A 12018-nucleotide genomic window follows, 5' to 3' on the forward strand; every position below is an offset into this window, starting at 1 on the left:
AGGCTAGGCTGTCTGAAACCCAGGGATCTATCTGCCTCTGCCTCCCAGGCTAGGCTGTCTGAAACCCAGGGATCTATCTGCCTCGGCCTCCCAGGTGCTGGGATCATGATACCTGGCTTTGAACTATTTAGTGTCTTAAAATTTTCATTGTGAAATCTTACACCTTCTTGGTTTGGTTTATTTTCTCTGTGATTGGCAAGCTAGATTTAACTGGATTTTTTTTTTGCTACTTTTTGTTCCTTTCAACTACTTCATTGTTTTTCTGCAGAAAGTTACTGGCTCTTGCACATTGACTATATCCTCCTCTGTTGAAATGGTCTATCAGGTCCAAGAGTTTTCTGATGGAATCTTGGGTCTAATATCTATGAGTTTATGTCATCTGCAAGTGAGGATAGTTTGAAATCTTCCTTTCCATTTGGTGTCTGTTTTATTGTTCCAGGAGAGACACTGAACACAGTATTAAAGACAAGTGTAACAGAGAGTTATAGCTGTCCGGCAGCCATGGGCGAACTGGGCTTACCTGAAAGGGGAGCTGGAAATGAAAAGGTAGAGGGGTGAGAGAAGAATGAAGCCAAAACAAAGGTTCTGATCAAGGCTCAAAGTTTAATAATAAGCTTCACATTTATAAAGAGAAAACCCACAAACCTCATTCCCTTCTTCAGCTGGAGAATGTTGTAGAACAAGGTCAGCATAGGCAGCCAAAACAGCTAAGTTCCCATGAGAACCTGCAACTGTAGCCAAGACAAATGTCTCTGTCCAGGTTGATAAGACCTGTTGTGGCAAATATTCAAGGCCTTCTTAGTCTGCTCAAGGCTGGGAAGGTTATAATTCCCCCTTTTCTGTTTTTAAAAGATGAGCAGTACCAGTTACTGCACAGGGTGGGGTGGGGGTGGGGACAAAAATCACTTGTTTTCTATAATCCTGCCTAGGGTATAGAGTATCCAGGCAACAGTGCCTGTCTTAGGTCGGTATCTATATTGCTGCTTCTTACCTGTCATGGAAGCAAACATAGCATTGATGTATATCCTGCCTTAGGGCTACAGGAGCTCAAGAACACTCTTACCCATCTCTGACTAACTAGTCTTCTGTAGCACACTCTTTCCCATACAGACTAAAGCCACAAAGGAAATACCAAAGCTGCACTTAATGCATCTCTCCATAGTGATGAATAAATGACATCGTGAATAACTGAGCTTGCTGAAAGCCATCTTGTATGAAAGCAGCCAACCTTTTTAAAATACAAGGTCCAAAAATTAAAAGCTACAATTTTTTTTAAAGATTTATTTTATTTATTATATGTAAGTACACTGTTGCTGTCTTCAGGCACCAAAAGAGGGCATCAGGTCTTGTTACAGATGGTTGTGAGCCACCATGTGGTTGCTCGGAATTGAACTTAGGACCTCCAGAAGAGCAGTCAGTGCTCTTAACCTCTGAACTATCTCTACAGCCCAAAAGCTACAAAATTATAATTAATGGTCCAAGCAATGTAGAAATTAAAGTTGTAAGCCATGGAGAAGTGAAAAACCAGGATTCAAACCATCCCTGATTCTGGTCTCTTTATCTTTTCCTTTTGGCCAGTCCTTCTTGAACTTTAGCCATAGAATCCTTTACTACTCCTGAATGATAGATGCAAAGACAACATTCTTTGTGGAGGGCTGCACACAGTCCTCCATGTTGACGAAATAAAAGATCAAGTCCTCTCCTGTTTTGAAGGACTATCTCAGACAAGGAGATTAAGATCCTAGCAAATGGGAAATAGAGTTTCTATCTTTTCTATATCTGCATCAATTGCCGTTCTAAGGAACTCATAATTTTTCCTTGCAAAACTAAGGCAGAAGTGCCTGTAGCTGCTCCTCCCATACTGAGCCCCATCAGAACTGAAATAGTTAATGCAATAGCAAGTTCTCTCTTGTATCAAGAGAAGTCTCCATCCCAATGATCCAAGAGCTCATCATAAGGATGATAAATGAGTCTAGGAATAAGTTGAACCAACACACAAAAATCTTTGGAGTTATCAAATACTTGTGTATGAATGCAGGGGGTAAGACCTATGGAACAAACTCACTATCCCTCTTTTGGAGGAATAAACTAAGATGAAGAGGTGGAAACAGTAAGCATTTTATTACATAAACTCTGTCTTTTACCTTTATGAATTTTTCACTATGCAGGTACCTAGTCCAGAAACTTCATGTAGAGAAAGACCTATGCCAGATTTCTGATTCCATCAAAAACCACAAGAGCTATTAGAATAAGAAACATTGCTGGATAATAAAGCAATACCTTCATAGTAAGGAGGAGCTATATCATAGCAAAGCCAACAAGAGTGAGTGATATTAGGATAAGTATCATTATGCATATGAAACATGCCTACCATTAATTCTGTTAGGTGAGTAGCAAATGTAGAAAAGGTAGTGGTGGCAACTGTAGGGCTATGAGGGATACCAGACACTGGAGAAGAAAGTAAGAAAGCAGTATTACTCCTATTCCTATTAGCATTATTCTTCTCTTTATCTCGGTTGTTCCTCTTTTTTGGCCTTCTTTATGATCTTTTTAGGTCCTACTGAAAAAGACATAGGTGCAATTTTAAGCTTAATGGTAAAGAGTAATCCTTCATCATAACCAGTTTTTTATAGTCTAAATCCCCAAGTCCTTCCTTTAAGCCAGTCTTCTCTAACCTTTTTGTCAGACTCAGTGACGTTCACTACAATAGGGTTACAAAAAACCAAACCAAACCAAACCAAACCAAACCAAACCAAACCAAACCAAAAAACCTTACACAAGATCCCACTCCTGTCAAGGACCCAGACAACACAATTGAGGCACAACTAAAGCCACGACAAAAATAATGTTCATTGCCTTTGCAACTAGAAATAAACAGGCCAGGACCGGTTGAATTCCTCACTACTGTAATTAAATCTCTTTGCGGCTTCCAATAAACATTTCCTGTGGTCTCACGTCCCCAAGCAGCACTGAAAAAAATCTTTTGTACCTCCACAGTTGTGAGCCTGGGATCTAGTCCTGCCATCCTGGGGCACACATAAAAAGAACAAGTGCGTAGATTGTCTCTACACACCGGATGTCCCCATCCCAAATTTCCAATCAAACCTTTATGTGAGTAAGGTTTGGGGGAGGAGGAGTCTTTTCCATCACACTCAGGTAAACCTCCATGGGGTAATTGATTACATATATCCCAAGTGCCTAGGCCTGCTGCAAGCCGACAGGGATCAAAAACAAGATTGGGCCACCAGGTGTAAGGATGGTGTCTCAGGGAGCTGAGTGTATTTGATCTCCAGTGGCATAGAGACAACACTCCAGGTCAACTTAGCTGGCTGATAGGGATTCTGAACTGTCTTCACCATTGTATTACAAGGGCCAGGATCCATGTCCACTTGATGAACCAATCTTTCAGGCAGTCATTGAGCTCCATTTTCTTTCTGTGGGAAAAAAAAAAAAAAAAAAAAAAACAACCACAAGCAGAACCTTGCCCCCATATTAAAACAGGGTCAGGACCATTCTGTGTATTAGTTAGAGAGTCTCGCCATTTAACCACGGCATATGAGCTGGAAAGTGACTGGATGCCAGTGCTGATCCGCTGCAGACTGACCTTTAGCATCAGTTTGCAAACAATTTAAAACAAATAAGACAAAGCAAGGTATGCTTTTGGCGACCTTGGAGGGCATAACTCCTCCTTTTTTTGTTTTCAGAAGCCAATTTTTCAGAGTGTGATGTGTGCATTCAACAATTCCTTGTCCCATAGGACTATAAGGAATTCCAATTTTATGTTCAATACCAAATTCCTTACAAAACTGTATAAAGTTGTTTCAAATATAAGCTGGCTGGAGATGGAGAGATGGCTCAGTGGTTAAGAGCATTGACTGCTCTTCCAGAGGTCCTGAGTTCAATTCCCAGCAACCACATGGTGGCTCACAACCATCTGTAATGGGATCTGATGCCCTCTTCTGGTGTGTCTGAATGGTATACTCATATACATTAAATAAACAAATAAACAAACAAACAAATCTTAAAAAAAAAAAGAAGTTGGCCCATTATCTGTCTTGATAATTTTAGGCAGTTCCATATTAAAGGCCTGTATGCAATGATCAATTACATTTCTAGAAGCTTCTCCTGTATGTAGAGAGGCAAAAATGAATCCTGAACAACTGTCAATACAGACACACATATATTTCAATTTTCTAAATTCTGCATAATGAGTCACACCCATTTGCCAAATAAAAACAAAAACTTGAGGGGAGGTAGGATTAGTACTCTCCATAAGAATATCAAAAAAGGATTTCAATTCTCCCGTAGTAATCTTTAAATAAGGACAAAGCCAATTAATATCACCTAACAGCTTTTGAAAATCATTTAAAGTTTTTAAACTTTCCCTACGGATAATTATCTTCTGGGGGATAAATGTTTTGATCTGTAAACCTAAAACCTAAATAATTATAAGGATCTTGAGTTTGCACTTTTTTCTGGAGCTACTTGTAATCCTTTATTAGCTAATGCCTGTTGTAAATCTCTATAACATAAAAGCAAGCCCTGAGGATCTTTTCCTGCTAACAGGATATTATCCATGTAATGTATGATGTATATTATTGGCCATTGCTGTCTTATAGTTTGAATGGTTTGTGCCACAAATTTTTGACATAATGTAGGACTGTTAGCCATGCCCTGAGGGAGAACTATTCATTGCTTCCTTTTCATTGACTCTTTAAAATTAATAGAAGGAACCCTGAAAGCAAATCTTTCACAATCCTGAGTGTGCAAAGGAATAGGAAAGAAACAACCTTTCAAATCTACCACAATTTCACAATATCCTCTAGGAATGGCTACTGGAGATGGAACCCCAGGTTGTAAAGCTCCTATAGGTACCATGATTTATTAACCTTTCTTAGATCTTGTAGCAATCTCCATTTACCAGATTTTTCTTACTAACAAATACCGGAGTGTTCCAAGGTGACTGAGATTCTATTATATGTCCTGCCTCTAGTTGCTCCTGCACAAGTGATGAGGCAGCTTCTGTTTTTTCTTTAGATAAAGACCACTGATCAACCCACACTGGGCCATTATTAAGCCATTGAATTTTATCAGCAGTGACAGTGGTCACTACCAAAAATACCCTGAGACTCAAGTGTTAGAGTGAGACTTAGGCCTTTCAAATGTCTTAATACCTTGTCCTTCCTTTCCCAGTCCTTGACCAGGTAAAATCCTTGTCTTAGCATTTGTCTAGTCACTACTTCATTAGGACTGCACATCATAAGACCCATCTGTGACAAGAGATGTCTTCCTCAGAGAGTAACAGGCAAATGTGGCATGACATAGGGTTGGATTTGTCCTGAATTACCTTTCTCATCTTTCTAGGGTAGAAGTTTGGAACTTTGTTTTGGGTTATTGGAATAACCAATTCCTTGAAGGTGAGTGAGAATATCAGATAAAGGCCAAGTTGATGGCCAATCTTGTCCTCTAGTAATTGTTACATCAGCCCCAGTATCTATTAATTCTTCAAAACTTTTTCCTTAAATTAATAATTTAAGGTTAGGCCTCTTATTAGTAATAGATTGAACCCAGTACATGTCAGAGGAACCAAAGCCATCCTTTCCTCTTTTACTCTTAACAAATTTGGAAGGAAGTGGATACAAGGGAATTAAAACAAGTTGAGCAGCTCTTTTATTAGCAGGCACAGCTATAATACCATGGGGGGAAGCAACCATAATTCTAATTTCTCCTGAATAATCATTATCTATAACTCCTGGGTAAATCTGTAGTCCTTTTATATTAATGCTGCTTTAGCCCAGACATAATCCCCAGGCCCCTGGAGTCAAGGGCCCAAAAACTCCTGTAGGCATCATCTGACCCATTTCTAGGGTTAGCACTGTGAGGTGGTGGAACTGAGGTCCAATCTTGCACTTCCTGGGGGTGATCTGAAAAGTTCAGAAATGGATTTCCCTGGTTTGGCAACAGCTTCATGGCCCTATAAGCTGAATGCTGTGGGTGTCTGGGGGCCTGAGGCTGACCCCTCTGCTAATTTCCTGACAAGGGATGGCCCTGATTATCTGTTTTACATCTATAATCCCTGGCCCAGTAGTTATCCTTCTTGAATTGAGGACAAATTCCTGGGACACAACCTGATTGTCTGTACATGCCTTTGTTCCTAGAGCAATCATCTTTAAAGTGACCCTGACCTCCACATTTAAAACATTCTTGGGCTGGAGAAATGGCTCAGTGGTTAAGAGCACTGACTGCTTTCCCGAAGGTCCTGAGTTCAAATCCAAGCAACCACATGGTGGCTCACAACCATCTGTAATGAGATCTGATGCCCTCTTCTGGAGTGTCTGAAGATAGTGTACTTACATATAATAAATAAATCTTAAAAAAAAAAACAAACCCAAAACATCCTTTATTCCCTTGTCTCTGTGAATGCATCTCTTGCACATTGGTTCCTTGTAAGACAGCATCCATAGCCAGACCCTGATTGTATGAGGGCCCAATTTCTGCACAAAGATGAATGTATCCAGATAAGACTGTCTTTGCTTTGTATGGCCTGATAGTGGTGTGACAGGCTGCATTAGCATTCGCATAAGTGAATGTAACAAAAGGAACTCCTGATTGAGGATCTCCAAAAAATTCTACCAGCTGCTTTTAGCAGTCTGTCCACAGATTCCTGAAACGGTTCATCAGGACCTTGTTCGATGCCAGATGAATTCCCACTGAGATCCCCTTTAGTTGGGAAACGATTCTAAGCAAGAAGAGCAGCCATTGCAACCTGGGCATACTCTCCTGCAGGTAGCCTGATCTGATTAGCATTACCTTCATATTGACCTTCTCCTAAAAGCATGTTAATATCCTATTGAGCATTACCTGCCTCAGCATCCATCAGAGCAGTTCTTTTACTTGCTTCACACCATTTAGAAATCCAAAGTAAGTAATCTCCTCCTGACAAAGTAGCCTTACATACAGTTTTCCTGTCTTGAGGGGTTAAATGAGCTTCCATCACAGTATCCAACAAAGCCTGTGTAAAGGGAGCTATCGGGCCATACTATGCCACAGCTGTTTTTAACTCTTTTATCACTTTGAACTCTAACATTTGATATTATCTGACTACATTGCCCTGCTGATCAACTATCTCAACTACAGAAAAAGCCAACACTTCAGATGTATCCTGCCCCTCTCTGCAAGCCTGATTCACAGCTTTCTAATGGAGATTGGCATATCAGGATTGTTGCTCTTTCCTGTACTTGATGCACTCTTTAATTCTTGTAGTTCATTAGTCAATTTCTGAAGCTTAACTTCTAACTCTAATTTATAGACTTGCATGTCCTTCTGAGCAGCATTTCCTACATTAGAGGCCATAGGCAGAGCAGAAAGTACAAAAGGAGGCCAATCCTCATTATAGTATTTGACAGCCTCTTCTTCTAAATCTTCTTCCTCCTCTGCATCTAATTCATCATCAGTGCCACCTTGACCTTGTCACTAGAATTCCCCTGATGTTGATAGCCATGATTTAATAGCTGTGACGTTAATAGCTGACCCATAAGTTCAAAACATACTGCTGCTTTGCTGACCAACCACAAGGGCAGGCAGAGTGATGGACTAGGCCAAAGGTGACTTAGTCACCCTATACAAACCAACCAATGCCTGAAAGGGTTACTTGCTACACCAATTTGAATAAACCAGCTAGCTGGGCGTAGTGGCGCACACCTTTAATCCCAGCACTCGGGAGGCCGAGGCAGGTGGATTTCTGAGTTCGAGGCCAGCCTGGTCTACAAAATGAGTTCCAGGACAGCCAGGGTTATACAGAGAAACCCTGTCTCAAAAAACAAACAAACAAACAAACAAACAAAAAACCAAACCAAACCAAACCAAAACAAAACAAAAAACCCAAAAACAAAAAAACCAACAACAAACAACAAAAAAGAATAAGGCAGCTAACCCTGTTGCCTAAATCTGCCCCTTACAGGGTAGAAAAAGTGTGTTCTTTCTTTGTTCTGGGTCTCTCCTCTTGCCTGCGTGCTGAGGGGGTCCCCCAACATGTTGGGTCAATTAAAAAAAAAAACTCTTGTGGTTTTTAGCAATGGTGGTCTCTGTGGTCTTTGTGAGTGGGGATCTTTTGGCAGACTCCAACACAACAAAGGCCTGTCTACTCACTTTTTGAGTGGGTTGGACAGCAATGAATGGCTGGGTACATATGGATGGGAAGTCATTTTTGTTGTTTGAGACAGGGTCTCACTTTGTAGAACAAATTGACATAAATCAGCCTGCCTCTGCCTCCTGGGTGCTGGGATCAAAGGTGTGCCTGATTTTAGATCCTCCACAGCAGCATGTTGGCATTCCCATTTACCATAGACTCAAACACTTGTAATCTGTTCTATTTTGCTCTTCATCTGACAGCTGTGTTGAGACCTGGGCAGTCAGATATTTGAGAACCTCATTCTCATGCTCTAGTTTGTAGCTTGCTGCACCTGGGTGAACTTAACTAGACTTTCACAAACTACTGGGCTGGCAAAAAAGACCCATGTGGTCTCTTCCAAGTAGAAATAGTTCCAGAGTGGGCTGGGGAGACGGTTGTCTTGGTGTGTAAAGTGTTTGTTGAATAAAGCATGAGACCTGAGCTTGGATCCCCAGTACCCATATTAAAATCCCAGTGCTTATAATCTCAGTGTCAAACTCCACACGCAGTGAGAGAGCCTGTCTCAAAATAAAACACAGGAGTAATATTAACCTCTGACCGCTACACATACTCAAACAGTATGAGATCACACATGTGCACACATACACACATGCATATGTACACACAGGCTGCACACACACATACACACACATACTCACACACACACTCACACACACTCACACAGACACACACTCACACTATTTCTGAGGCTCATCTTGATACATTCCATGTATACATCTTAAGCTAGTCTCTGGTCGACATTTTTCTGTTAGGTTTTCGGTCTGGAACCAGTGCAGATGCCACAGAACTGTCTTTCTTTCCAGTCCTGTAAATTGTGGAATCACATGTACAGCCAACATAAATCTCTGCATGTGTGTGCCGAGTACCTACCTATTAAGTCCAAGTATAAGGAACACCCCTGTTTATTTTCCAGCTATTTGTGGCTAGGGTTGATTAGGGAAAATTCCCCTGATATGTCCATATGGCGATGCCTTCCAGAGACAGCTGTGGGAAGGAGATGGCCACTTTAACAACCAGCAGGCCAAGTCTCACCTGCACGGGGCTCTGAAGTGTGTTTAATTAAGACAGCTCATCTCTGGGGGGATTTCTGGAAGAGAGTGATGGGCATCATTTAAGAGACCTCAAGCAATTGGTACTTGGACGCAAGAAGTTGGCATAGATGGACCCAGGGAACTGTTAAATGGGAAGAGTATTCTCAGAGCCACCAGGAAGACGCTGTGGTGGTGATTTCCTATGCAAATGTGCAGGGCCAGCACATGGGGATTTTCTGCACCAGGTGCCAGAGTGTCAGCCATAGAGGACTCCCCACAGAGCAGGAAATGGCTTAAGTTAGTCCTGGAATTGCTCACAGCCTAGTCATCCAGGGAAGACTGTCCTTCCTTCCTTCCTTCCTTCCTTCCTTCCTTCCTTCCTTCCTTCTATTTTTTAAAGATTTATTTATTTATTTTATGTATGCGAGTACACTGTAGCTGTATGTTGTGAGCCTTCATGTGGTTGTTGGGAATTGAGTTTTTTTTAAGGACCTCTGCTCACTCTACTCACTCTGATCGGCCTGCTCTCTCTAGACAACTCTGCTCACTTAGGCCCAAAGATTTATTTATTATTATATCTAAGTACACTGTAGCTGTCTTCAGACGCACCAGAAGAGGGCATCAGATCTCATTATGGGTGGTTGTGAGCCACCATGTGGTTGCTTGGATTTGAACTCAGGACCTTTGGAAGAGCAGTCAGTGCTCTTACTGTCTGAGCCATCTCTCCAGCCCCAGGAAAGACTATTCTGATGTAATAGAAGCCCCTCAAATTGTATTTTGTCCCAACACAACCAGACCAGGTCACACCCACCTGGGGCACTTGTTAAGAATCAAGACATATGCTGGGAAATGGTCCACTCAGTGAAAAATGCTTGCTGTGCCAGCATGAAGCCCTGACTTTGATCTCCTATGACTTACATGAGAAGATAGGTGCACGCTGCACACAGTCATCCCAATACCAGGAAGGTGGAGGCAGGAGGATCCCTGAGGTGGGACAACCAGTTCTAGATGAATTTGTTTAGTGAGGGACTCTGTTTCAGAAAAGTATGGTAGACACACACACACACACACGAGGGCAGTTTTCAATAGGCCCCAGCCTCTGTCCCAAAGATTCTGATTCCATGATCTGTGGTAAGATATCTTACCAATACCTCAGAATTTCTAGTTGGTGTTCCCTGGCCATTCTTTGGGAATCCCTTCACAAAATGCTTCTATCATGGCCTCTCTTCAGAACTCCTGGTTCAGATATCAGCGTATGTACCAAGCTGTCCCAGCCTATCTCAGTGACATCATCCTCTCCTGGGGTCGTCCTACAGGAGGGCTACCCTCACCACATGCCTGTGCTCAGGTTTAGGAGCCACTCCTACACTCTTCCTCACGTTCAGCTCAGCAGCACCCTCCCGACACTGCTTCTGTTGAGCCACTGTGGTCCAGCTTCTTACCCTGTATCCTGAAGCAGCTGCCCACGTGACAAGACCCCCCCCCCAACCCTATATTCTGCTGCCCAGTTGCTCTCAGGATAGGCAGTGCTACTCCCTGAAGTAGCACTAGAGGGCCTTTCACAGCTGTGCCTGCCCACTCTCATCCCCCAGGGCTCCCTCCCTGGTGACAACTCCTGGACCTGCTTTTCCCTTCTCCCATTCCACTTGCATGATGGAGTGCCTTCCCAAGCCTGTCCACTAGCTGACCTTCTGCTGGAGAGCAAGGATCAACATGGACTTGACTTGCCCTCTCACCATCTGATGACTAAGCCCAGGAGGTCGGTGACATGCTCGCTTCCCTAGGATTTGTATCCTACAGGCTTACCCATCCTAAGTGCGCAATTTGTTTTGTGTAGCTGAAGAGCTGGGTGTTTGCTAATTTCAGAACATATCATTAGCCCAACAGAAGTCTTGAAGCTACTTATAACCCCTGCCCCACCTCCCACCCTTGTTCCAGGCAGCCAGAATTTATTTTCTGTGTTCACAGTTTTACACACTCTGGACTGTGGGTGGCAATGGGATGATAAGGTGAGTGTCTCCCTCCCTGCTGAAGCCTGTATCTGCTTGCCAAGCTGCAGCTCCCTGGGTAGACATACTCCCATTGTATTTATTGGGTCCTCAGAGGATGGGCACTTGGGTTGCTGGCACTTTCTAACTCTCACAATTGGTGCTAGCATGAGTGTTCACATACAAGTATTGGGTTGTGTTTTTCCATCCTATCTCTGCTTCAGTTTGCCTGTGAAATGTCTACCCAAGGCCTGTGGCTTAGTCACCAGCTTGTAGCACTGTTGTGAGGCAGTGGGACACACCCATGTCATCCCCTAAACCCAAGTCCCAGTAAGTGTCAGTTGCTGTGAGAACTTGGCTATCTGGAAATTTTCTGTCCATAAAGCACATGGTTCCAGAAGCCCCCAGAAACATAGGTGACATTTTGCTGCAAATCGTGACAGCTATAAAGGTGGTTCATGCAGTAACAAAGCCAAAGCAATTCTTTAGACTAAGAATCCTTCCAGACTCTTGGTTGGGACAAGACCTCCTTCAAGAAGCCAGCAGTGCAGGAGTCAGGGAGCTAGCTCATTGATTAAGAACACTGGCTGCTTTTCCAGAGGACCCCAGTTTGATTCCTAGCACCCACATGGAAGTTCACAACTGTCTTAGTCAGGGTTTCTATTCCTGCACAAACATCATGACCAAGAAGCAAGTTGGGGAAGAAAGGGTTTATTCAGCTTACACTTCCATACTGCTGTTCATCACCAAAGGAAGTCAGGACTGGAACTCAAGCAGGTCAGAAAGCAGGAGCTGATGCAGAGGCCAT

Source organism: Mus caroli, chromosome 9 (genome assembly GCF_900094665.2).
Source record: "Mus caroli chromosome 9, CAROLI_EIJ_v1.1, whole genome shotgun sequence".
NCBI classification, from domain to species: domain Eukaryota; kingdom Metazoa; phylum Chordata; class Mammalia; order Rodentia; family Muridae; genus Mus; species Mus caroli.